Raw genomic sequence first — 27332 nt, 5'->3', positions numbered from 1 at the left:
TTTAGGAATCCTGATTTTTTTTAATGTTGATCTTACATATAGCAATCTTGCTGAACTCCCTTATTAGGTTTCTGCACTTGCTGTAAGTTCTCTTGTATCTTCTATGTAACTATGTATATCATTATCATCAAATAGTAGCTTTTCTCGTATTTTCCTATGCTTCCTTATTTGCTTTGTTTTTCTTTTCTTATTATTTTAGCTATGATCTATAATACAATATTTATAGAAAAAATGACAGCAATAATCCCACCCTTGTTTTTGCCTAGAGCTCTGTTCTTCAAAACGTTTCTAATGCTTCACGATTAAATATAATGGTTTGTCCTAGATTTTGATAAATCTTGATCAGATTAAGAAAGTTTTGATTTAATCCTAATTTAAAGCTTTTTTCCTAATCTAAGCAAATGTAGAACTTTATTTTTTAAATTTTTCATCTATTGAAGGAATCATATGGTTTTTCTCCTTTAAGGTATTGTGAAGGATTTTAGTATAAATGCTTGCTAAAGTTGAACCATCCTTACGTTATTGGTATAATAAGTTGTGAAATACATAAGAATTAATTATATGTGTGTGTGTGTGTGTGTGTGTGTGTGTGTGTTTGTGTGTGTGCTGAGACCAGCTCGTTCTTGGAGACCCTAACCTAGTGGTGCTAGAGGAATTAAAGACATACACACAGAAATACAGAGTGTGGAGTGGGAAATCAGGGGTCTCATAGCCTTCAGAGCTGAGAGCCTTGAACAGAGATTTACCCACATATTTATTGACAGCAAGCCAGTCGTAAGATTTACTAAAAGTATTCCTTACAGGAAATAAAGGGATGGGCCAAAATAAAGGGATGGTCTCTGACTAGTTACCTGCAGCATTAACACATTCTTAAGGCACAGATCTCTAATGCTATTGTTTGTAGTTTAAGAACACCTTAAGTGGTTTTCTGCCCTGGGTGTACCTTGCCCTCATTCCAGTAAACTGACGACCTTCCAGCGTGGACATCAAGGCCATCACGAGCACATCACAGTTCTGCAGAGATTTTCTTTATGGCCAGTTTTGGGGCCAGTTTATGGCCATATTTTGGGGACTTTTCCCAACATGTCCCCCTTTTATGTTTTGTAAAGTGATAAAAGCAAAGGCAGCTTTGTCACGGCAAGCTACTTCTTGCAGGAGTTGGGATCTGCATCTGCAGACTACATAAAGACAAACAACACAGAGTAATAACACAATCATCATTGAAATCACAGAGCTTCCAAGTGTTTTTATCCATTTTAACGGGTTACTAGCTGCTAATCTGTCTGCAGCTCCGTCAAACACTCCAGTTCCTGGCATTAAGGTCAGGTGTACCTGGGATGCTTTAAATATTTGTTCTTTTAATTTTGCAATATCCAAAGACAAGTTTGTAGAGTATCATTCTAGATGCTTTTTTATTCTTTCCTAAATTTTGATCTTAGTAAGAGGCATTAATTGTTTCCACAAATCCTTATGTTTAGTTCCTACAGTGGGCCATATCATTTGAAGTTGAGGTGCCACTATACCGCCATGTTTCCAGGTAACAGAAACTCTTGCCATACTTCTTACCATTTCTACCATCTGACCATTTTGTTCAGACCAGCTGAACATAGTGTGGCCATGGCATGCAGACTGAGAGGTGCAATTCAAGCTACACCCCCTTAGGGGACACATCAATAATGATTCCATAGGAATCATTGTGCAGCACCTCTGCCTGTTCTGCAATGCAATCTTCCTAAACAAGCACATTCATTTTTTCTGGCCAGGTCCAATTCTGTTTACAAATAGGTTTTTGAAGGTGGTATGCCTCAATTATAGGAGCAGATTTATTATGGTAAATCAGAAAGAATGTGTAAATGTGTCATAGAGCAATTACATCCAGGCAATTGCCAACCAAGATTGATAAATATGCCCAATAAGTATAATTGCTCCCTGTGTCAGCCCTTGTTGAAGGAAAACTCACGGCAATGGTGATCACGGCTATCATAGCTGCCATTAGATTATTCATTATGACTGGTTGTCCCACTTTCCTCAGGTTTTATTTCACCATATGTGACAGTTTCTTGATCTGTCCCCAGGTGGGTGGCTGTGTTCGACGGGTGTTGCTTGTGACAGTTGGGGTCCTACTCAGCATCAGTCTCAACATGGCTGCAACCAGGGGCGTCCTCAGGATCCTCCCAGAATCTCTTCCTCAGCATCTGGCTCATGATAAGGTGTCAGGTGTCTTGATGGTATCCAAATCGGCTGCTGATTTGGTCCTGGAGAAACAAGCATAACCTCTACCCCAAGTTATTATTTTACCTATTTACCAACTTTTCATTATCAGATCTCTCCACCAAACCAGTTGTTCTTCATCTGTCTTTGCAGCTGGTTTCTGTAGATGTTGTTCAGTTGCTGATAACATCTGGCCTTCAGGCAGGCTCAAAAACATTAAAGTTAATAATGCTAGATTCAGTTGCATCTGGGGTGTCCCATAGTCTCTATTTCCCCCCTCTGCTTTTGCAATTGTCATTTCAGGGAGAGATTCATTCTTTCCACTATGGCTTGTCTTTGAGAATTAGATGGGATGCCAGTAATGTGTTTAATATTACATATAGAGAAAAATGTAGCTAGAGCTTGGCTAGTACAGCCTGGGGCATTATCTGTTTTAATAGAAGCTGGAATGCTCATAACCACAAAACACTGCAAAAGGTGATGTTTAACACAGGCAGAAGACTCTTCTGATTGTCATGTAGCCCAGACGAAGTGAGAAAAGGCGTCCACGCGTACATGTACATAAGTTAGTCTCCCAAAAGAGGGAACATGTGTGACATCCATTTGCCAAAGAGAATTGGGTTCCAATCCTCGAGGATTAACTCCTCCTATAGAAGATGAAGAATGCACCATTTGGCAAGTTGGGCATCGCTGACTGAAAGACACAATATTGATAAAATGCCAATCTCTCTCAAATCAACATAATCTCTATCCAAATCCCAGCCTGTTATTTTGCGCAAATTCTAAAATGTACATAGAAATGCAAGGACTTTATGTAGTCAAGAAAATATTACAGAAGAAAAACTAAACAGGAAAACTTATACTACCAAATTTCGAAGCGTTTATAAGGCTAAAAATAATTAAGATGGCGAGGAAATAATACAACAAAAGGTAAACAAATGAAACAGAGTTCAGAAATATACTCAAAAATACTTAGCTGGTTTTGATAAAACACTATTGCAATTCAATGTATAAAGGATGTCTTTTTGATAAGTGGTTCTGGGTCAATTGGATATCCATATAAAAATAAATTAACCTAAATCCATATATAATATCATGTATAAAAATCTTATATTTAAGGACCATCAAAACCTAAATGTGAAATGTAAAACAAGACTTTCATAGGAAAATATAGAACATTATTGTCATGATGGGTGCCTCTTTCTCAAATAGTATATAAATAGCACTTATCATAAAAGATTGACATATTAAACTTTTATTATATCTATCTGACAAAATAATAATATTAATATATGTAATGCCTATAAACTGGGCATTATACTTGCTAGAAGGAAAATTGTACTTGCTGGAAAGCACTTATCTGGTTTTAGAGGATATTTTATTAAGCAGATCATATTTGCTCTCAGAAATGTTGCACTGAGAAAATCAAACTTGATCAAACAGCCCAAGAAAATGATGATATCCAGTAAAATTAATAAACCCAGCACAAGCAGTATCTATACTCTGAAATAAATTTTTCTACCACAAAAGAAGTTATTCCTGAATTATAGAGCATTTCCTCCAGCATTTTGGGACGTTTTTGATGAGTATGGAAAATAAATACAACAGAAAGAAAAAATGGTCAGAAGGCTTCAAAAGGAACTTCGCAAAGTAATATATCCAAATGATCAATAAGCATTTGGAAATAAGTTCAATATCATTTATTATCGAATTTTTAGTCATTAATGCAAATTAATACCAAATTTAGTATCACTACATATTCATTATAGTGCTAAAATTAAAATAATTGATTATACCAAGTGTAGCAAGATTTTGAACAATTAGATCTCTCAAATGATTCTGGTGGGTGTTTAAAAAATGAGTACATTCACTTGGAAAACTGGCATTTTTATAGCAAACATATATGCTATGGTTTAAATATTCCTTCCAAAACTCATGTTGAAATGTAATTGCTATTGTGACAGCATTAAGAGTTGGACCTTCAAGAGGTGATATTGTATTATAAGGGCTCTGCCCACATGAATACATTAAGGCCATTATTGTGGGACTGGGTTAATTACTGCTGGAGTCAGTTGCTGATAAAAAGATGAAGTTCAGCTCTCATTCTTTCTGTCACAAGCATGCTGCCTTGTCATGTGATGCTTTCCAACATATAGGACACAGCAAGAAAGATTTCACCAGATGCAGCCGTTTGATCTTGGACATCTCATCCTCCAGAACTCTGAGGGAAATACATTTCTTTTCTTAATACATTACCCAGTCTACAGTATTATGTTATAGCAGCAGAAAACAAACTAAAACAATATGCCTATCAAAAGATCCAGAAATTACATTCTAAATATGCACCAAATAAGAAAACAAGTGCTTAGTTATATGCACTACACAATCAAAAGTATTCAACACTCAAAATTCCATGTTTGAGCTCAGGTAATCTGAAACTAGATATTCAGTAACATATATTCTACCAAATATTAAGAGAAGACAAGAGGATAAGCAAACAAGAAAGAAATACAGTAGTGAACTGATAAAGTAAATAAATTAGTTATAATTTATTATGACTAAAGTTCATTAGACATATCCTTAATATGTATATGTAGGATTAGTGCAAACTGAAGCTGATTCCATTTGCCCATTGATCTTATTCCAAAGCTGTGTGTGGTAGTTGAGATTTTTGGTATTTTCTTTTCTCTGGGGTAAAAAGTTTTAGAATAAAATGTTTTAGAATATAAATGTTTTACCTCTGGTAAAATATAGCATATTGAATGTTAATGTGCTTGCTGGAAGGTATTTATCTAGCTTTAGAAGATATTTACTTGAGCAGATCATATTTGCTCTCAGAAATGTTACACTGAGAAAATCTAACAGCCCAAGAAAATTATAATATCCAGTAAAATTAAGAAACCCAGCACAAGCAGTGTCTATACTCTGAAATAAAAATTTTCTACCACAAAGAAGTTATTCCTTAATTTCATAGCATTTCCTCCAGCATTTTGGGATGTTTTTAATGGGTACTTGCATAATGTTCATCTTCCTATTCATTTTGTGGAATTTGAGGTGATCTATTAATAACAAATTAAAGATGTTATGATTCTAAAAAGCTCAGCATTTCTTACATTTCCAACTAACCCTTGGTGTATTATTTATTTAGCTGCACTGTCAATTAAATTAATGATCTCCAAGTAGACTAGAAGTCATAATGTAAGTGAAATGAAGATATCAGGTAATTTGTCCATGACCACCCACAGAGTTCATTTTCAAAGCCAGCATTAGTTAAGAAACTTTCCTTATTCTCTGTGCGATGCTCATAGACCACAACGCCATGCCTCATAACCCAAAATGATGAAATTAAGTATTGCAAAGTAAAATAACATTTTTTATTTCCTCTAACCCTTTCCTTGACCCTCTAGAATTTCTTATATTAACATTATTCCTATTTTATTTCTCTCTCTCTCTCTCTGTGTAGATAAGACTTTTAAAAACAAAGTTAAATAATAAACTATGTATTTTGCCCAAACTTTGTACTACAAATATGACAAGGGGAAGTAGGAGGGTGGGAAGAGCACTATAACATGCACTAAACGTTATACACTTGGGTTGGGCTTCTGGTTCACACCCATGTCCTCCATGCATAGTGGGAGGTCAGTTTGGTTAGAAGAGTAGTTATTTTTAAGACATGGAAAGCCATATATTAAGTGGTTATGTAAGCAGTTAGGAAAAGCATTGGGAAAATTTTCCCAGCATGTTAAGAAAAAAAAGAGTAAAAGCAAAATAAAACAATAGAATCTGCAAGATGCCTCTTAAAATTATAGTGTTCTCATATAACAAGTGGAAGCTTATATATTATAGCAAAAACCGAGAGAAATTAAAGATCCAAATGTAAACACTTGCTTGCTAAAAAGAAAATTAATCTAGAAAATGAGATTTAAAAATATATGTGAAAGACATCTGTGATCCCTTACCTCCCACACCACCAGCCTTTCTTAATATGCTGAAGAATAGTCAGGAAAAAGATGCATTTTTGAGACACATAGACTACGAATCTGAAGGGAGAAAGAAAATCCAGAATGTGTCCCTCAAGTTTTGTTTTGTTTTGAATGAATTGTGTGTTCTACTGGTGAGAGGGGGAATTTGACAGAAAGAAGGTGAAGATGATCTCATTTTTAATGAGGGTAGAATCAGGGTACTCATAGAATACTCAGGAGGTGATGTACAGCAAGTAAGTAAATTTTAGGGTCTGGAGCTCAGAAAAAATGTAGATAAAAATGTATAAGATATTTGTTTATAGGTAGTATCTAATAACACAGAGCACAATGAGTTTGCCTGGCTAGGAGGCCAAGTGGAAATAAAAATGGATTAAAGACATAGAGCCCCGGGATAACAGCCTTTAAAGGAAAGCAATGAAAGAACAAACTATAGTTCCCTAGGAAGAAGAACCCAGAGAACAAAGAGATAAAACCAAGTAATGTGCCACATAAACAGAAGGAGGATTGCTCAAAGAAGGAGAAAAGAATAAATTTTTTTGTAGTAGGACCGGGACTCAAATGTATGCAGGACTCTCTGTGGAGTCTGGTAGGGAAGTATATAAGAAGGCTTATCCAAGGACTTTGGCTAAAGAGGTCTTTCTTCACAAATGCACCCTATCAAGAGAGGCAGCTACAGAAGCCAAAGTTTTCTTCATTAGAAACTCTGAAACAGGAGAACCCAGCTGTTTCTTTTCATGTCTAGATAAGAGAGTGAGAAAGAGCCAAGAAGATTTTCCTACTCCTTCACACATCACAGCATAGCTGTGAGGCATCATTTTTAGCAGTTCCAGTGTTCTGGGATATTTGGGACTATCACCTTCCTACAGATATCAAGGGCCTAGGAAGGACACCAATAGCAGTGAGTAGTAGGTAGGTAAGTCAAATCTCTTCAGAATGCAAGTAAAGAAACAACTGTAGCCAGTTTAAACAAATATGGGCTTTGTCACTGACAAAACTGGGATGGACAGAAAAGGATTCAGGGCCAAATACTGTGTTGAGAGCACATTTTTTACTCTCCCTACAATTCTAGTTTCAGCTTTCTCTATATGTTGGCTTCAATTTGTTTATCTGCAAATAGCTTTCTTTATACTTACACCCAGAGAGAGAGAGAGAGAGAGAGAGAGAGAGAGAGAGAGAGAGAGAGAGAGAGAGACTTCTATTTGGAGGGAGTGGTGACAGATGACTGTTGGCAGACCTAGACTTTTTTTCCAGCTTAGTGGCCTGGAGGAAAAATGAGGTGCTTCTCTTTCCACTTCATTATTTAAACATCTCAAAGAAAACACCAGTTCACTCAGATTGCCCGCTTCTTAGACCAATCACTGTGATTGTCTGACTGGGTAAACTCAACTCCCTAAGTCAATGAAGTCAGGGAGAAAAGAAATAGCTTTGGTGTAATCAGAATAAGGGAGAAGAAATCCTGTATAAAACATATAAAAATGAAATACAGATTATTCTTATAAATTTGACCAATTGGTGTCCACAGTCTGGTGAAGCCAGAGGAAGTTGGATCTCAAGAGTTAAGTACTACCTGGGTCAAGTTAGGCAAGAATAAGAATTGAAAAGAGCTGGTAGAATTCAGAAATTAATGATCACTGTTCATCTGCAGATGAAGCAGTTTCAAGTCATGGCAGAAGCAAAATGACGGATGGCAATAAGAAGAGAAGAAAACTGGTGGTAAGGAAGTGAAAACAACAATAGACAGGACATGTTCTGAAATCTAGAAGCTTAGCTGTGAAAGAAAAGAAAGCAAAAAGAATGTTCAAGATAACAAGACAATTTGCTGGAATTTGGGGGAATTTTAAAAAGCTATCACTTAAAAGTTAACTAAACTTCTTGCTGTCTTACTATCACAGTTGTTTTCTTCACATAATTCAAACTTTTACTCTTTGGGCTACAGAGTTCATTAGACTTTGCTCAAATCCTACATGCACAAAATTGAGTAAATCATTTGAACTCTTTTTGAGTCTGTTCCTTTATTTGTAAAGTAGAATAGTGCTTATCACAGAGTGTGTGAGAATTAAATGAGATTAATACATTATTTCCTGGCAGAGATCTCTTAAAAATGCTTGGTTCAACAATCTATTATAAATTTTCTCAGATGAATGTGATTGTCATCAGTTCAGAGGCTAAAATTAGAGCATTAAAAAACCCTGTTAAAATTTCATTTGTTCAAGCTCTTTTTACATTTGTTCTCATGCCAACCTCTTTTGGTTTTAATGATTTACAGTTCTGTCATATTATTAATGTTAATAGTTACCATCGATCTAGTTTTTGATTCTATCAGTGATACTATTAGGAAGTAAGCAAACTATATATTAACATTGTACTCTCTTAATAGGCAACTGGTGTTTCTTCAATAATATGTTGGAGACAGCATATGTTAGCAAAATTAAGGTTAATGTAAGAAATATGATCCAAACTATTAATGGTAGACTTGAATTTTCTCTGAATTCCAATATGGTGTTATCCTCATGTTTTGAATGTGGTAATATTAATTTCTTTAGCTTTTATTTCTCTAATAAACTTAGATTTGTTTGTTTTTTAATGAAGTATATTTCCTTTACTCATTTACTATATATGGAGAATTAAGTTAGAACAGTCACCCATTTAAACTGATAAGGCTCAGTTCACATTCTTTAATCCATCTGGTTTTAGACACTTCCACAGTTCTTCTCTTTATGATCACACAGCTGGATATATAAGGACAGCTACAATCAACCTCTCAGATCATCTGTCTTTATAAATGGGAAACGATTATATAATTTGTGATATGTCTCCTTCAAAAAAGGTTCATGTGCAATGATATTCTCTCATACATAGATATTGTAAGTGTTCCAATGAGTTAGCACACAGATGGGAAGCCTTACAATCTCAAATCAGAATTACAAGATCTTTCGAAATAGAAATAGGGTTCTAACAAAAGTCATTTTGTAATACTCAACACATAATGTGACTCCTCTACTAAAAGGACAAACTGTATTTTCATTGCAGGTTTAACTTTAAGAAATCAAACATACAGTAATAAATTATTATCTCTAGATGAGCCACACTAAAGATCTTGAATAAAAGCACTGATTTTCTCATGATTTTCAGTTCGAAGTGAAATTTTAGAAAATTGATCACTAATGCTTTTTCAGTAGAAAGCTAGAGGGCATACTGATCTTCGTCATGTTTAAATTCTTCCAAATTAATATTTTAAGAAAAAGTAAAACTAGGAAAATCATCACAAAACGTAATCTTTGAGATTTGACTGACCACAACACACAAAACAATGAAACAAACAAAAAATATCTTCTAGCTAATAGTCAACTGTCCCTACTGAGTGACCTGAATATAATTCCACTAGGTAGGAAGAGTGGAGGCTATGAGGGGAAAAACTTAATCACCTGATTTTTTTTTTTTCTATAAGAATACTAGAAAAATGTACTGGCAGTCAGGTAGAAAGGGTGGAGGAATTAGAGCCAGGGATTTGAGTTCTACTACTACTACTAGCAGTAGCATTAATTCACTATAAGTGGCATTCAATAGCTCTGATGAGACAGAGACAGTTTCCCCAACTGAAAAATTAGGGAGTTAGTGGCAACTCAATAATTTCTAAGGTCTTTTTTAAGGCTGCCATTCCATGTATAAAGATGCCAAACTTATCAAGAGTGGTGTAAACTGAAGAATGCATAAGCAACCTCAGATATTATAAACACATATATAATAACAGTATTTTTCAGTGTTTCAAAGACCCTATGTCAATGTTTACATATATTATTATAAAGTTTTAAACTATTTGCAGAGTAGTTTTCATCATCCACACTTACAAATGAGGAAATGTAAACATAAGAAAGGTTACGTGACTTACCAGAGATGACTGGTAAGTAGCAAAACCAGGCTTTAAACTTGAGACTCCTAGGTGCAAAGCCATTGTTCTTTTCAACAAATCAAATATTTTACCCAGGTTATGGTTTGTTTATAAGACTTAATTAAAAATGAATATTATTGCCTTCATATTTTGAGAAAATGAAAACGAACTGAAATTCATAAATTCATATAACCTTTCATTTTTATAATTTTTTATTACTTAAAAAAATTTTTAATTGTATCTATTTATGGGGCACAAGAGATGTTTTGATAAAGGCATGCAATGTGAAATCATGAAGAATGGGGTATTCATCCCCTCACTTATAATTTGAGTTACAAACAATCCACTATCCACACTGTTTACAATAGCTAAGATTTGGAAGCAACTTTTTATTCCCTGATATAAAATCCCCTGGTAATAATTGTAACTAATATAAAGGTGACTATCTACATAATTGGTTATTTTTGGGGTGACACTCAAGTTTTGAATTTTCAAAATAAATGTTATTAAAATTTAAATTAGAAATAAAAATACGAAATTTTAAAGATCTTTAAATTCAGAACATTTAACTTTTTTTTTCCAGAAAGAGAAGTTTAAAAGAGCTAACTGGTGGCTGCTTCAAAGTATTTACCTTCCACATGCTACATGTAATGTGATTATGAGCCTTGTGAGACATACTCGCTGGTGTCATACAACCTTTCTCTTCATAGCAGGCACCTAAAATCTGCTTTCATATGTAGCAAAGTAAAATTTATGGAACTGGATGATACAGTGTCATTATTTCAAACTATTTTATTGGCAAAAACTAATAAAATCTTCAATGGATTCCACATTTACTTTTAGAAATCTTGATGCTCTACCCTGGGATAGAGATCACAGGTGAATTGAGAGTAAAACCAGTGAATAAGAGGAAATAGATCTGGTGTGCTGAAGGGTAATGATATTGTTTGCATATGATTTACATTATAAAGTATTTGCTTCAAAGGGTGATAAAATATTCTGGCCAATTTAAGAATGATGGTGGCTTACAGCAGAAGTAGAACCTCAGAGAGATAATTGTCATAGAAGATAAAAGATGAAAACTTTCCACTGGCCCTAATAATTCTTTTGGGAACTACCTGTTATTAAAATATTCTAAACCTCTTTGCCCTTGGTCACATACAAGGAAACCTCCATGTCCTCAGGAATATGAAAGAACCTCAGGTCACAGTGTGGGTGCCCAGTAATTGGTTCAAGCCCTAAATTTCTGACTCTTTAAACCCACAAGGTTTACATGGGGAAAATTATTATTATTCTGAATCCTTAGCAAGAAATGTAAAAACAAACAAAAAAAAAAAAAAAAGAGCTTTATTGTTTAGGCTAGAACTTCCAGTACATGTTGAATAAAAGTGATGAAAATGGGCATCCTTGCCTTGTTCCCAATCTTCATAGGAAAAGCTATCAGTTTGTCACCACTGAGTATAATGTCAGGTGTGGGCTTTTCATATATGGTCTTTATAAGCGGAGGTAATTTTCTTCCATTTCTCATTTATTGAGAGGTTTTCCTTCTTATCATGAATGGGTGTTGAATTTTTCCAAATGTTTTCTGCATATACTGAGCTAATGAGTAGTTCTGGGGTTCAGTTAATGTGGTATATCATATTAATTGATTTTCCTATTTTGAAGAATCCTTGCTGCCCTCAGATAAATCTTTGATTATGGTGCATAATCCTTTTAATGTGCAATTGGATTTAGTTTGCTAATATTTTGTTGAGTATTTTGCATCTATGTTAGTCAGGTATATTGACCTATAGTTTTCTTTTAGTATCTTTATCTAGCTTTGGTATCAGGATAATGCTAGCCTCATAAAATAAGTTTGAAAGTATTCTCTATCCTTCAATATTTTTAGAAGAGTTTGAGAAGGATTGGTGTTTATTCTTCCTTAAACGTTTGATAGATTTACCAGTGAAACCACCTGGTCATGAACTGATTTTAAAAAATATGGTACATACATATACAGGAATGTTATTCAGCCTTAAAGTGAAGAAAATCCCATAATATGCAAAAACATGAATGAACCTAGAGGACATGATTCTAAGCTAGTCACAGAAGGACCAATACTGTATAATTCCACTTACATGCGAAATAAAATAGACTCGTAGAGTCTATTGAGAGTAGAATTAGGGGACAGAGTAGAATGGGGGCATTGCTGGGGACTGGAAAGAGGGGTAAACAGGGAGATACTATTCAGTGGGTATGAAATTTCACTTAGGTAAGATGAATAAATTTTTGAGATCCGTTGTACAACATCATGCCTATAGTTAACAATACTGTTTTATATTTTTAAAAATATGTTGAAAGGGTAGATCTCATGTTAAATGTTGTTACCACAATAAAAATAATCAATTAATTGATTTTTTAAATTAAAAAGTAACCAAAGTAGCACAAAAATAAATGTCAAGAATGGTCTCCTACTTAAAAATCATACCTTTTTAATATTATATTTAGTTTAAAGCCAAGGGCCAACAGTATATATATCAATGATAATTCTAGAATCTGGAACAAGTCAAAGATACTCATGATCAACACAATTATTTAACATTGCTTTGGAAATGTTAATATAATTAAACAAGAAACAGAAATAAACACTATAAATATTGGCAGAAAAAAAGTCAAGTGGTTTCATAGCTAATGACCAAGTTCTCTTCAATCAAGAATGTCTACAGTTAATTAAGAAGGGCACAAATGCCATGTAATAAAGCATCTACTAATTGCTTCCATCTCTAGTAGCACATAGTGGCTTGCCCAAGAGTCAGTCCCTAATAAAACTACCTTTAACTAATGAAACACTGCAGAATGCAATGTTGCTTACCAGTTTTGCTGAGGTATGGTTGCTTGAGTTTTCATTTGCTCAGAATAAATGTTCTTCTGAATGATATCAAATGTTCAAGTGGAATTGGCAAGATCCCATACTCACCTGCATAAGATACTCTCTTTTCTTTAAAAAAAAAAAATTCTGGGCAAATAATGTGTCATAACTAGTCCAAGATAATTCTATAAACTGAGGCCTGAGCTAGGGGTAGTGAACAATAACCACAGTTATTGTAGCAACAGAGCAATTAGGATACTGAGCCTTGGACCTGAGACACCACTGGATTAGGCCAGAGTCTTTAATATGCACAGTAAATTTTCAATAGTGTCCATGAAAAGGACTGAAATAAAGTGCAAATTCTAAACCAGCATGGAGGAAAAAGGGAATATACATAATAAAAATAAAATGCAATTGATTCAGAATAAAAGGAAAGAAATAAACAACAATACTGTAGCAGAAACAGAGCAACACAGAAATAAACAACAAAGGCCGGGTGCGGTGGCTCAAGCTTGTAATCTCAGCACTTTGGGAGGCCGAGACGAGGTCAGGAGATCGAGACCATCCTGGCTAACACGGTGAAACCCCGTCTCTACTAAAAGATACAAAAAAAACTAGCCAGGAGAGATGGCAGGCGCCTGTAGTCCCAGTTACTTGGGAGACTGAGGCAGGAGAATGTCATAAACCCGGGAGGCAGAGCTTGCAGTGAGCTGAGATCCGGCCACTGCACTCCAGCCTGGGCGACAGAGTGAGACTCCATCTCAAAAAAAAAAAAAAGAAAGAAAGAAATAACAAATAGAAGATACATCCAAATATGTAAATAGCCACAAAAATTATAAATTGACTACATTCAAAAAGAATAATTATTAGTTAAGGTGAAAAAAATCAATTTATATGCTTTCATATGATACATTAAATGTAAGGACATAAAATATTTGAAAGTAAATAAGTAGGAAAACATATAACAGGAAAATACTAACAAAAAGAAAGCCAAACTGGCTATATTGCTGATCCAAGTAAATACTAAGGAAAAAAATTAGAAAAATATATGCTCACTATATAATGTTTAAAGGTCAGCTCCTCATAATAACTCCAAACTAGAGTGCACCAGTAAAAATAGCTTGACATAAATTAGTAATACTGAAATAGTAAAAGAAAAAAAATTGCTAGACATTAAGGAGACATTAAAAAATCTACCTTTATAGTATTAGGTTTCAAAACACATCTCCTGATTATTGATAGATGACATAGATTTTAGAAATTAGTAAGCATATAAAAAATGAAAACACATAAGTACCAAGCTCGATTCAACAACACATATAATATTATATAGTGTACCAAGCTTGATTCAACACTATATATATTATATGGTATTTAGTATAAGTACCACGCTTGATTCAACACCATATATATATACTAAATGGTATTGAAATTCTATACCAAATGATCAGAATATATAAAATTCTATAAATGATTAGAATATACACACACATAACATTCATAAAAATTTACCACATACTATTTTGTAAAACATTTCCCAGTAAATTTCAAAGAAGCTTCAAGTTCTGTTGCCACAATCTAAATAAATAAAAAATTAATGAGAAAAAGAAAAACATTAAGTCCATATAGTAATTATAAAGATATATATGTGTATATATCTCTCTCTACATATATATATAATATTCTACTCTCATTGTGTCCCCAGTAGAATGACTAAAATGATAAAAGACTGACCATAAATATATATGTGTGTGTATATATATATGTATGTGTGTGTGTGTGTGTGTGTGTGTGTTGTGTGTGTGTGTGTGTGTAGAGAGAGATATTCACTCTGTTATCCAGACTGGAGTGCAGTAGTGTGACCTTGGCTCACTGCAACCTCCGCCTCCCAGGCTCAATCGATTCTCTTGCCTTAGCCTCCCAAGTAGCTGGAATTAAAAGTATGTGCCACTACCACCCAGCTAGGTTTTTATTTTTAGTAGCGACAGGTTTCACCATGTTGGCCAGACTGGTCTTGAACTCCTGACCACAGATGATCCACTTGCCTCAGCCTCCCAAAGTGCCGAGATTACAGGAATGAGCCACTGTGCCTGGCCTATAAAGATATTTCTAAATAGCATGGGTTAAAGAGGAAAAAAGTTAAGATAAAAATACTTAGAATTCTATAATTTAAAAGCCATATATCATATTCACTATGGAAGAAAGTTTGCCAATTTTTTATAGAACTAAACATAGTTTTACTATGCAATCCGGCAATCTAATTCCTAGGTATTTACTTAAGAGATTCAAAAACTTACATCCACCAAAACAAAAAGGCCTACACGTGAACATTTATACTTGTTTTATTTATAATTCCCAAAAGCTGGAAACAACCAAGATGTCCTTCAGTAGGTGAATGAATATGCAAGCTTTGGCATAACCATACAATGAAATACTATTTAACAATAAGAATAAATGAGCTATCAAGCTATGAAAAGGCACAGAGAAATCTCAAACGCATAATGCTTAAGTGAAAGAAGCCTATCTGAAAAGGAGGAATATTATAGTATTTCAGTTACATGTCTAATAATGTTGAGTATCTTTCTTGTGTTTATTTGCCACTAGCGTATTCTATTAGGTAAAAATTCTACTCAAATCCTTTGTTGATTTTTTTAAAGTTAAGGATATAGAAATTAAAATCATGAAGAGATAACATTGTGCCCCTAGTAGAATGACTAATATGATAAAAGACTGACCTTACCAAGTGTTGGCAAGGATGTGGAGGAACTGTAACTCTCATATGCTGAACAACTGTAAAGTGGTAAAATATTTGGCAAACAGCCTGTCAGTTTCTTATAGATTTAAATGTGTATAGATTTAAATTTATATGGTAAATATAGTCTACTCATTCTACTCCTATGTGTTTAACAAAGAAAAAGGGAAATCTATGTCTATACAAAGTGCTCATAGCAGTTTTATTTCTAATAGGCCCAAACCGGAAACAATCCAGATGTCCCTCAACATATGAATGGATAAGCAAATTTTGGCATTTCCATACAATGGAAAGCTACCTATTAATTAAAAGGAATGAACTATTGATACATGCACCAGCATGGGTAAATCACAATTCATTATGCAGAGTAAAAGAAGCCAGACAGAGTACATACTATATGATTTCATTCATATAAACCTGTGGAAAATGCAATTTCATCTACAGTGACAGAAAGCAAATCAGTAGCAACTGGTATGGTTGGGCCAGAGCAGAGAGAATTCCAAACAGGCACAAGAAAATTTAGGGTGGTGAGGAAAACTTACATTTCTTGATTATGTATTATGGCTTTCATGGGTGTATACATATGTCAAAACTTGTCAAATTTTATATAATAATTATGGGCAATTTCTTGTAAGCCAATTGTAACATACTAAAGAGCTTTAAAAATATACCAGGGAAAAAGGAAAGTTAAATAATATTGGCAAAGGTAATAATTATTGAAGCTTTATGATAGGTCCACAGGTGTCATCATATTATCTCCCTTTGGGTACATTTGAAAAAATTTTACTATTAATAGTTACTTTAAAATGAGCTTTTGTTGAAAAATATAAAGAAATTGAAAACACAAATGTAGTAAAGAGATTTATAGCCCAATAACTGATATCAGATTCATGTGCAAAATATATTTATATTCCAATGTAGACAGATAAAAAAATTTATCAACTTGAACACACCCATGTGATGTGCACTCTCAGATCAAGCAACAGAACATTACCAAACCGTCATAGGTCCCCCTCTTGCTTCCTCCCAATTATTGCACCCTTTCCCCATGCATTAGTTTTGCCTATTATACAATATATAAATAACATGGGATGTACCTTTTTGTATATCTGGTTTTCTCTACCAACTTTATATTTCTGAGATTCATCATATTTTTGTGATTAGTTCTAGACTGTTTATTCCGATTACTGTGTTTTCAATGGTAAGAATATATATTTATCCATTCCAGTGTTGATGAACATTTTGATTGTTTTCAATTTTTGGCCATTTAAAATAGTGCTGCTATGTAGATTTTGGTACATATATTTTGATGACATGTATTCAGGATACATAGTGTATTAGTTTATTTTCACACTGCTATAAAATTACTACCTGAGACTGTATTTTATAAAGGAAAGTCTCATAATTCTGCACAGCTGAGGAGGCCTCAAGAAACTTACAATCATGGCAGAAGACAAAGGGGAAACAGGCACCTTCTTCACATGGTGGCAGGAGAGAGAGAGAGTGCACATAGGGAATCTGTCACTTTTAAACCATCAGATCTCATGAGAACTACCTCACTATCATAAGAATACCATGGGGGAAATGCCCCCCACAATTTAATCACCTTCCACAAGGTGCCTGCTTCCCCTTTGTATTCTGCCATGATTGTAAGTTTCTTGAGGCCTCCCCAGCCATGCAGAACTATGAGACTTTCCTTTATAAAGAACAGTCTCAGGTAGTAATTTTATAGTAATCAACACATGGGATTACAATTCAAGATAAGATTTGGGTGGGGACACAGAGCCAAATAATATCATTCAGTCCCTGGCCCCTTCCAAATCTCATGTCCTTTTCACATTTCAAAACCAATCATGCCTTCCCAACAGACCCCCAAATTCTTAACTCATTCCAGCATTAACCCAAAAATCCAAGTACAAAGTTTTATCTGAGACAAGGCAAGTCTCTTCCACCCATGAGCCTGTAAAATCAAAAGCAAGTTGGCATTTCCAAGATATAATGATGGTACAGGCATTGGGTAAATGTTCTCATTACAAATGGGAGAAATCAGCCAAAACAAAGGGGCCACAGGCCCTATGCAAGTCCAAAATTCAGTGAGGCCATCATTAAATCTTAAAGTTCCAAAATAATCTCCTTTTACTCCATGTCTCACACCCAGGACACGGTCATGCAAGAGGTGGGCTCCCAAGGCCTTTGGCAGCTCTGCCCCTCTGGCTGTACAGGGCACAGCCCCTGTGGCTGCTTTTATGGGCTAGTGTTGAGTGTCTGCAGCTTTTCCACATGCACAGGGCAAGTTGTCAGTGTATCAACCATTCTGGGGTCTGGAGCACAGTGGCTCTCTTCTCACAGCTCCACTAGGCAGTGCCCCAATGGCAACTCTGTGTGAGGACTCCAAACCCACATTTCCCCTCTGCATTGCCTACTAGGGGTTTTCCATGAGGGCTCCACCCCTACAGAAGATTTCTTCCTGGACATCTAGGCATTTCCATATGTCCTGTGAAATCTAGGCCGAGGTTCCCAAATCTCAACTCTTATCTTCTGCACACCCACAGGCCCAAAACCACATGGAAGTTGCCAAAGTTTGGGGCTTGCAGTCTCTGAACCAACGGCCTGAAATGTATGTTTGCCCCTTTTAGCTACAGCTGGAGCTGTAGTGACTGGGATGAAGGGCATCAAGTTCCAAGGCTGCGCAGAGGAGCCGGCACCTGGGTCCTGTCCACGAAACTATTATTCCCTTCTAGGCCTCCAGGCCTGTGATGGGAGGAGCTGCCTTGAAGATCTCTGGAATGCCCTGGAGAAATTTCCTGCATTGCCTTGACAATTAACATTTGATTCCTTATTTTACCAATTTTTGTAGCCAGCTTGAGTTTCTCCCCAGAAGATGGGTTTTTCTTTTCTACCTCATGGTCAGACTGCAAATTTTCTAAACTTTTTGCTCTGCTTCCCTTTGAAATATAAGTTCCAATTTCAAACCAAGTCTTTGTGAATGCATATGACTGAGCACTTTCCAAATCAGTGAGGTCACCTCTTGAATGCTTTGCTTCTTAGACATTTCTTCCACCAAATACTCTAAATCACCTCTCTCAAGTTCAGTTACACAGATCTCTAGGGTAGGGAAAAAATGCTGCCATTATCTTTGCTAAAGTGTAGCAAGAATGACCTTTGCTCTGGTTCCCAAGAAGTTTCTCATCTACATCTGAGACCACCTTAGCCTGGACTTCATTGTCCATATCACTGTCAGCATTTTGGTCAAAGCCATTTCAACAGGTCTCCAGGAAGTTCCAAACTTCCCACATCTTCCTGTCTTCTTCTGACCCCTCCTAACTGTTCCAACCTCTTCCTATTACCCAGTTCCAAAGTTGTTTCCACATTTTCAGGCTACGTTTGTAGCAGAAGTCCGCTCTATTAGTAACAATACTCTGTATTAGTCTGTTTTCATACTGCTATAAAGATACTACTTGAGACTGGATAATTTACAAACCAAAGAGGTTTAACTGACTCATAGTTCTGCATGTCTGGAGAGGTCTCAGGAAACTTACAATCATGGCAGAAGATGGAGGGGAAACAGGCACCTTCTTCATAAGGTAGCAGGAGAGAGAGGGAGCCTGCATGCAGGATAAACTGCCACTTTTAAACTTCCAGATCTCATGAGAACCCCCTCACTGTCACAAGAGAAGCATGGGTGAAATGGCCCAGATGATCCAGTCATCTCCCACCAGGTCCCTCCCTTGTCATATGGGGATTAAAATTTGAGATGAGATTTGGATGGGGACACAGAGCCAAACCATATAACATAGATCCATAGATATAGAAATGCTTGGTTGATTGTAGTGGTTCACACCTGTAATCCAGCATTTTGGGGGGCCAAGGTTGGTGGTTCACTTGAGGTCAGTACTTTGAAACCAGACTGGTGAAACCTTGTCTCTACTAAAAATACAAAAATTAGCCAGGCGTGGTGGTGTGTGCCTGTGGTCCCAGCTACTCAGGAGGCTGAGAGAGGAGAATCACTTGAATCCAGGAGGTGGAGATTGCAGTGAGCCAAGATCGCACCACTGCACTCCAGTCTAGGTGACAGAGTGAGACTCCATCTCAAGAAATAAAAAAGGATATGCTCCATATTTTTAGCAACAATTTATACCATATTCCATCTTGATGTTATAGTTATTCCAATGTAAGTCTTATAATATCTCATTGTATTTTTAAAATAAGAAATTTTAGAACAACTTTAAATTTACAGAAAAATTGCAGATAGTATAGTTACCAGGCATCCTGCATCCAGTTTCCCCTATTATTAATATCTTTACATTAGTTTGATACATTTATTATATTATATAAACTAACAATGATACATTATCACTAATTAAAACCCATAGTTTATTCAGATTTCTTTAGTTTTTCTCTAGTGTTACTTTTCTGTTTCAGGATTCTATTTAAAATACTGCATATTTAGTGGCCACATTTCTTTCTCTTTTTTCTTTTTCTTTCTTTCTTTTTTTTTTTTTTTTTTTGAGATGGAGTTTAGCTCTGGTTGCCCAGGCTGGAGTGCAATGGCACTATTTCAGCTCTTTGCAACCTCTGCCTCCCGGGTTCAAGCGATTCTCCTGCTTCCCAAGTAGCTGGGATTACAGGCATGCACCACCATGCCCAGGTAACTTTGTATTTTTGGTAGAGATAGGGTTTCTCCATGTTGTTCAGGCTGGTCTCAAACTCCCAACTTCAGGTGATCTGCCCCCACCTCCATCAGCCTCCCAAAGTGTAATCCCCCAAAGGGATTACAGGCATGAGCCACAGTGCCAGGCCCAAGTTACCACATTTCTTACTAGTTGCCCTATCTCTTTAGACTCCACTTGGCTGTGACAGTTTCTTCTTTCTGAGTGTCCTTGTTTTTGATGACCTGGACATTTTGACATTTTAGTACTGGTTGTGTATTTTGTACGATGTTTCATAATTGGAATTTGTCACATGTTTTTCTTATAATTATATTGCAGTTATGAGTTTGGGGGAGGAAAATCACATAGGTAAAGGACAATTTTCATTACATTGTATCAAGGGTATGTATTATCAACATACTTACTATTGGTGTCAATTTTGATCAACAGTTGAGCTAATATTTGTCAGATTTCCCCACTATGAAATTACATTTTTGCCCCTTTTTATACTGTACTTTTTGGAAGAAAGTCGCCGTGTGCAACCCACCTTAACAAGTTATGCCCCTTGAAGATGGAGTATCTGCATAAATTATTTACAATTTTTCTGTCTGGGAGATTTGTCTCATCTCCCACATTTATTTATTCAATCATTTTTATCGATATAGATTCATGAATATTTAATTTACATTTACATTATAATCCAATGTACTTTGTCTCGCTGATCAAATTATTCCAGCTTTGGCCACTGGAAACTTTTTCAGTAGGCTCTTGTTTCCCTTTGACACACTCCCATCTTTCTGGGTTTTGTGGTATTTATTTGTTTTTAAGTTTTTTTTAGCATTTCCTTCTTCCTAGTTTTCCCAGCACCATTACTGAATAAGAGATACCTTCCCCATTGCTTTGTTAGCTTTGTTGAAGATCAGATTGTTGGAAGTGTGCAGCCTTGTTTTGGGGCTCTCTATTCTGTTCCATTGGTCTATGTATCTGGTTTTGTACCAGTACCATGCTGTTTTGGTTACTCTAGCCCTGTAGTATAGTTTGAAGTATGGTAACTTGATACCTTCATCTTTGTTCTTTTTGTGTAGGATTGCCTTGGCTATTTGGGCTTATTTATGGTTTCAAATGAACTTTTAAATAGTTTTTTTCTAGCCTGTGGAAAATGTCATTATTAGTTTGATAGGAATAGCACTGAATCTGTACATTGCTTTGGAAATTATGGCCATTTTAATTATATTAATTCTTCTAATTCATGAGCATGAAATGTTTTTTCACTTGTGTCATCTCTGATTTCTTTGAGCAGTGTTTTGTAATTCTCATTGTAGAGATCTTTCACCTGTCTGGTTAGCTGTATTCCGAGGTATTTTATTCTTTTTGTGGTAATTGTGAACAGGATTGAGTTCCTGATTTGGCTCTTAGTTTGACTCTTGTTTGTCTATAGAAATGCTAGTGATTTTTGTACATTGATTTTGCATCCTGAAACTTTACTGAATTTGTTTACCAGCTGAAGGAAATTTTGGGCCAAGACTATGGTGTTTAACTGGACCCCTTCCCTACATTACATACAAAAATCAACTCAATATGGATAAAAGACTTAAATGTAAAACCCAAAGGAATATATGGATGTGCACACACACACGCACGTGTGCACACACATGCACACACCTATAAATACATCTACATGAAAATGTCTATATCTATATTAAATTAAACATGAGTTCATACCAATGGCTCCATCTTTATACCATTACCACATGGATAATTCTTATCTCCTGCCCTGCTTATCCATAAATCTCAATTCCAAAAATGAGAAGTCTGGTCTCCACTATTCACCACAGATTTACTTAATTGTTCAATTCTAGTACACATACAGAGGGTGGGTCTACCTCTCCCAGAGAACTGACTCAAATGTTAATCTCTTTTAATCACAGACACACCCAGAAACATTACTTTGCATCCTTCAATCCAATCAAGTTTACACTCAATATTAACCATCACAGTGCCCTTTATCAGATAAAATTCATTTCTATTCTTTGAGAGTTTTCATCAGGCATAAATATGACATTTCACATCACAACTGCTTTTTCAGCACCTATTGAGATGTTCAGGTGGTTTTCTTTTTATAATTTTTAATATGGAGAGTTGTACTGATTGTTTTTAAATGTTAAACCAACCCTATATTTCTAGGGTAAATCCCACTTGATCGTGATGTATTATCCTTTTACCATATCACTGGATTTGATTTTGCTAAAATTTTGTTTGCAATTTGATAACAATAACATATATGTTTAAAGAGTTATCAATATGTAGTTTGTTTTTCTTACAACAAAGTTATTATAATATCTGTCTGGTTTTGATATAATGGTAATTTTGACTTCATAGAATAGGCCAGAATTCTGTTAAAAAGTATCCTATTTAAAACTTTTTGAAAGCGTTTATGAAAAGTTGGCACTATTTCTTCCTTAAATGTTCTGTGACATTCACCAGTGAAGCCATCTAGACCCAAAGGTTTTTATGGAAAGTTTTTAATTACAGTACCAAGTTGTGTAATAGGTATAGGGCTATTTTTGTTTTCTATTTCTTCTTGAGTGACTTTTTGGTATTTGTGTCTTTCACAGGCATCCATTTGAAGTTGTCTAATTTATTGGCATAAAATTGCTCAAGTATTTATTCTATTAAGATCTGGAAATCACAGTGATATAATCTCTCTCTTTCCTGATATTAGTAATTTATGTTTTCTCCTTTTTCTCCTGATCAGTTTGATTTTATCAATTTTATTTACTTCCTCAAGGAATCAGCTTTTGGTTTTATTGATTTTCTCTATTGTCTTTATGCTTTCTATTTCATTGATTTGTTCTCTGATGTTATTTTCTTTGTTTTGCTTAATTTGGGTTTAATTATTACATTTTCATTTCCTTAAGATGGGAATGAACAATCTATAGTCTTTTAAAGGAAATGGCTTATCTCATCCTTATTTCCTAAACTGTGATTCCAAAAGTCAGATTTATTTCATCAATAAGAAGACACTTACATTTTTCATAATTTATAGATAGCCTCTCCGCCTCTACGTATATCCTAGGGTCTCCAAACCACACTACAAACACCCAGGACTTTGGTCTTCTTGTGGGTGCACTCCCACGTAGAATAATGTCAGTGAAGAAAAGGATTCAAAGATCATGCAATTTAACATGAGAGAAGAATGTGTCTGTAACTGTCATGCAGTAAATTAGGAACAGAGCCACAGTTAAAACTCATGATTCAAGACTTTATACCTAATCTTCTTTTCACTATATTATGCTATTTTCTAAACTTGTCCCATTAAGTTGTCATAGCATGAACTAAATGTAATATCCTACTCCAAAATGGCATGTTTTAGATAAATCAATATTCTAATTTGCAAAATAATACAAATTTATCAAATTGTAAAAATTATATTTTATGCCTTCAATTCATAGGCCCTCTATTTAAATACACATGAGTCAGTTAATCCAGCAGTTGATTTTACAAGCACTTGTCCTTTCAAGTCTGCCACATAGCTGAGCTCATTATATCAGTCACAGGCAAAGACACCAATGCCTATATATATTACAATAGAAGGGTAATTATTGTTTTTTTAAAAAAATACATAATTTTGAGTGTAGTAGAGTATTTTGTATATTGGTCTCAGTCTGGGACACAGTCTTATTTTATGTGTGGTAGTGCTCAAAGGAATTTACCATCTATGTAAGTTAAAGGAATGTAAAACACAAGAAAGAGAGTAAGAGAACTTGCATGCGCGTGTGCGTGTGTGTGTGTGTGTGTGTGTGTGACAGAGGGAGAGAGAAGAGAAGAGGTGAAGGAAATGAGGGAACAAGAGTTATCATTTTCTCCTCAGCTTTCTACTTGAACTAAAAAAAAAAAAAAAAGCTGAACAATGTTCTTAAATTTTCTAAACAATCTAAACCAAATCACTAAAATATATATTAAGAAAAGCTAAAAATTATTGGGTTGTATGTCTATCAGTTTAAACTTCGTTGTAAGTTACATAAGTAAAGTGGCATGACAGGAACACTAGAAAGCTGTCCTTCCTTGTGAGGTGATGGATATGTTAATTTGCTAGACTATAACTATTTTACTGTGTACAAATACATCAAAGCATCATGTTGCACACCTTAAATACATATGATAAAAAATAAAGATAAAAGAAAGATGTCCTTCTTGCTCAAAATAATTTCCCCAACTGATATCTCAATATTTATGAACAATCCACTCTATCTATGTTTGCAATATCCCAACGCTCCTTTTAAATGAAAAATTCTCGTAGGAGAAAAGCATACTAAATTTCTAATATTTTAGTGAGAAGTAATTTACTGGTCAATTTACTCACCTTACAATGTAATTAGAAATGAACCTACTTCTAGACAATGATTCCTAAAGAGTGTAATTCAGGATTGTTACCACTAGAAACCTTAGAGATCATCTAGTTGGACCTTCTAATTTTAAAATTGAGAAAACCTATATATTAAGAGACTATTTTAATGTCACATATTGAACACTTTTCTTTGCATTATAATTCTCTATTATTACTTACAACATACATCAAAGCTGTATCATCATTCTCTGTTTGGGAAGAAGTCTTACATAATGGCAAGTGTGCCAAAAGAGATAATATGGTAAAGTGACTAGAATACAGACACTGGAAGGCATTATGTATATTTATTTCTCACATCAAAATTTTTAGCTAAACATTACTATTCTCATTTTAAAGATGAGAAGACTAATCCTCAGAAAATTGCACATGGTCACAACTGGTATTAGGTTCAAGATTCAAACCCAATTCTGTCTGACTCCAAAGTCAGTGCTCTTTTTTTGAAATAGCTTAGTATTTGGGACACACTTAGCATTCAGTAAGACTCCAAGGCTAGCACTTTTTCTTTGAAATAACTTAGTATTTGGGACATGTATTAGTCCATTTGCATGCTGCTAATAAGGACATCCCTGAGAATGAGCAATTTACAAAAGAAAGAGGTTTATTGGACTTACAGTTCCACATGGCTGGGGAGGTCAGACAAGAGAGCTTGTGCAGGGAAACTCCCATTTTTAAAACAATCGGATCTCATGAGACTTATTCACTATCATGAGAACAGCATGGGAAAGCCCGTCCTGTGATTCAATCATTTCCCACCAGGTCCATTCCACAACACGTGGTATTTATAGGAACTACAAAATGAGATTTGGGTGGGGATACAGAGCCAAACCATATTGAGTCATATCACCCAACACCCTCCCCCTAATGTATAACTTCAGAAATATTTAGTGAACATCTTCTCTCTGCCAGCCAGTATGTTAAGAACTGGGAATACAAAAAATAGATATACTCTGTGCCTTTAAGTAATCCCCCGTCCAGTGACACAGACTTTCTCCTTGACTAAACTTCAGTCAGGCTCTTCTAAGCCCTCTAGTCTTCAACATTTATGTCTGCCTTGTTGGGCCTGCATGGCCCAGCTGTAGCACAAATCTTGCTAACTTAGCTTACAGACCATTTCCCACCCCTGATACTATCTTGTCACTCTCTTGATGACAAATCCCTACTTGCCCATGCTGCATTAGAAACTGAGCCAAGTTCTATACTGAGGTCTCTTTTCCCCCATTGCAATAGCTCTGAATAAAATTTATTTTTACTGCTTTAACTACTGTCTAGCTCTGGTTTTCATTAATACTAGTAAGTAGAAAAACATGGACACAGTAATAACTTAAGTGATGAGGGAGAATCATGGCACTTTTAAGGACACTGAAATCAGGAGGGGTAAGACGTTAGGGCCAGCGTTGACACTTGAGTCTAAAAAGATAGAATGCTCTCCTTCTTTAAAGTGCTTGCATTACACAGGAAAGCAATTGTACAAACATGAATAATAAAGGCAAAAATCCCATGATTTTCAGACTAAGTTCTCAGAACCATCCATTTGCGTATCAAATTGAGAGCAATTTAATTTGAGTATTAGTGAACAATATTGTTTATATTAGTACTCGACAGGAAATACTTACAAATCTTAAATTAAGGGTCCCAAATGTGATTCAGGATTCTCTTTTCTTCAAGTAAATTTAAAACAAATCCTCAACCCCTGATCCCAATTGTTTCCACATTAACACATGTGGTTGCCGGCTTAGAGACTTTCAAGATAAATAATGAACTAAGTTACCGAAAATTTGGTGTAAGCTTTAAAATGAGAATTGTCATCACTTGAGTATATTTTTCCCCCCAATTTGAATGTGAACAGCAATCCTGCATCTTTGCTTATTAAAAACACAAAATTACCCACAAGAATAGAATTTATTTGTTCAAAAACAAATAATTAAAATGTAACCACCAAAGAAAGAGGGCTTTCCTTAAAAAAAGAAAAAGAAAGGAAGAAAAAACATTGTCAGTACATTGTTTTGAGACATCTAACAGTTGTTAATACTACAAACAGTGTTTCATTCTAAGAGATAACCATCCTAAAATCCCCGAATTACAAAGGAATTAGTGAGGAGCACAAAGTTAGGGAGAAGAAGAAGCTGTTTAACGATACGTTGAGTGATCTCTTCTAATACTGATTTTTAAAGTTAATTTTCTTTCCAAAGCAGCTAATTCACCGACTTGCTCTTGAAAACACCAAGACATTTGATTCCTCTAATACGGAATGTTGCAAGCTAATATACAAGATACTTTTTAAGACATCATGCCATATTTTACCCAACTGGTGTTACCTCAAAAATAATTTCAGTTTTGATAATATTTTCTTGATAACTCAATTCACAAATTACTATGTGAATTCTGTGTTTACAAATCCTTTTGTAAGGTAAACAATTGTCATTCTGCCTTAAATACATTAACTATAATAGATACTTTCCAACCTTATTTTGTAAATCATCTTTTAAGATAAATCGTATTTGCATTTACAGATTATTACCAACCTTTCAGTCTTTACTTCTCATCATTCTGGAGTTTATTAATTCTTTCTTTTCTTTTTCATTGTTAGTAATT

At 35.1% G+C, this 27332-nt stretch overlaps 1 protein-coding gene across 1 annotated transcript in view; it reads right to left on the bottom strand.

Moving 5' to 3' along the window:
- Nucleotides 1–2902: 2902 nt before the first annotated feature.
- CENPW (centromere protein W) overlaps nucleotides 2903–27332 on the bottom strand; it is a 128659-nt gene continuing 104229 nt past the window's right edge. The window contains exon 4 of the transcript XR_004442781.1: nucleotides 2903–5270. The gene's annotated coding sequence lies outside the window, so the exon portion shown is untranslated. The remainder of the gene's footprint in view (nucleotides 5271–27332) is intronic.

Source organism: Trachypithecus francoisi, unplaced genomic scaffold (genome assembly GCF_009764315.1).
Source record: "Trachypithecus francoisi isolate TF-2019V2 unplaced genomic scaffold, Tfra_2.0 Lachesis_group15, whole genome shotgun sequence".
Classification (NCBI taxonomy): Eukaryota; Metazoa; Chordata; class Mammalia; order Primates; family Cercopithecidae; genus Trachypithecus; species Trachypithecus francoisi.
Note: the sequence above shows the minus strand (reverse complement) of the source record. Positions and strands in the feature narration are given on the sequence as shown.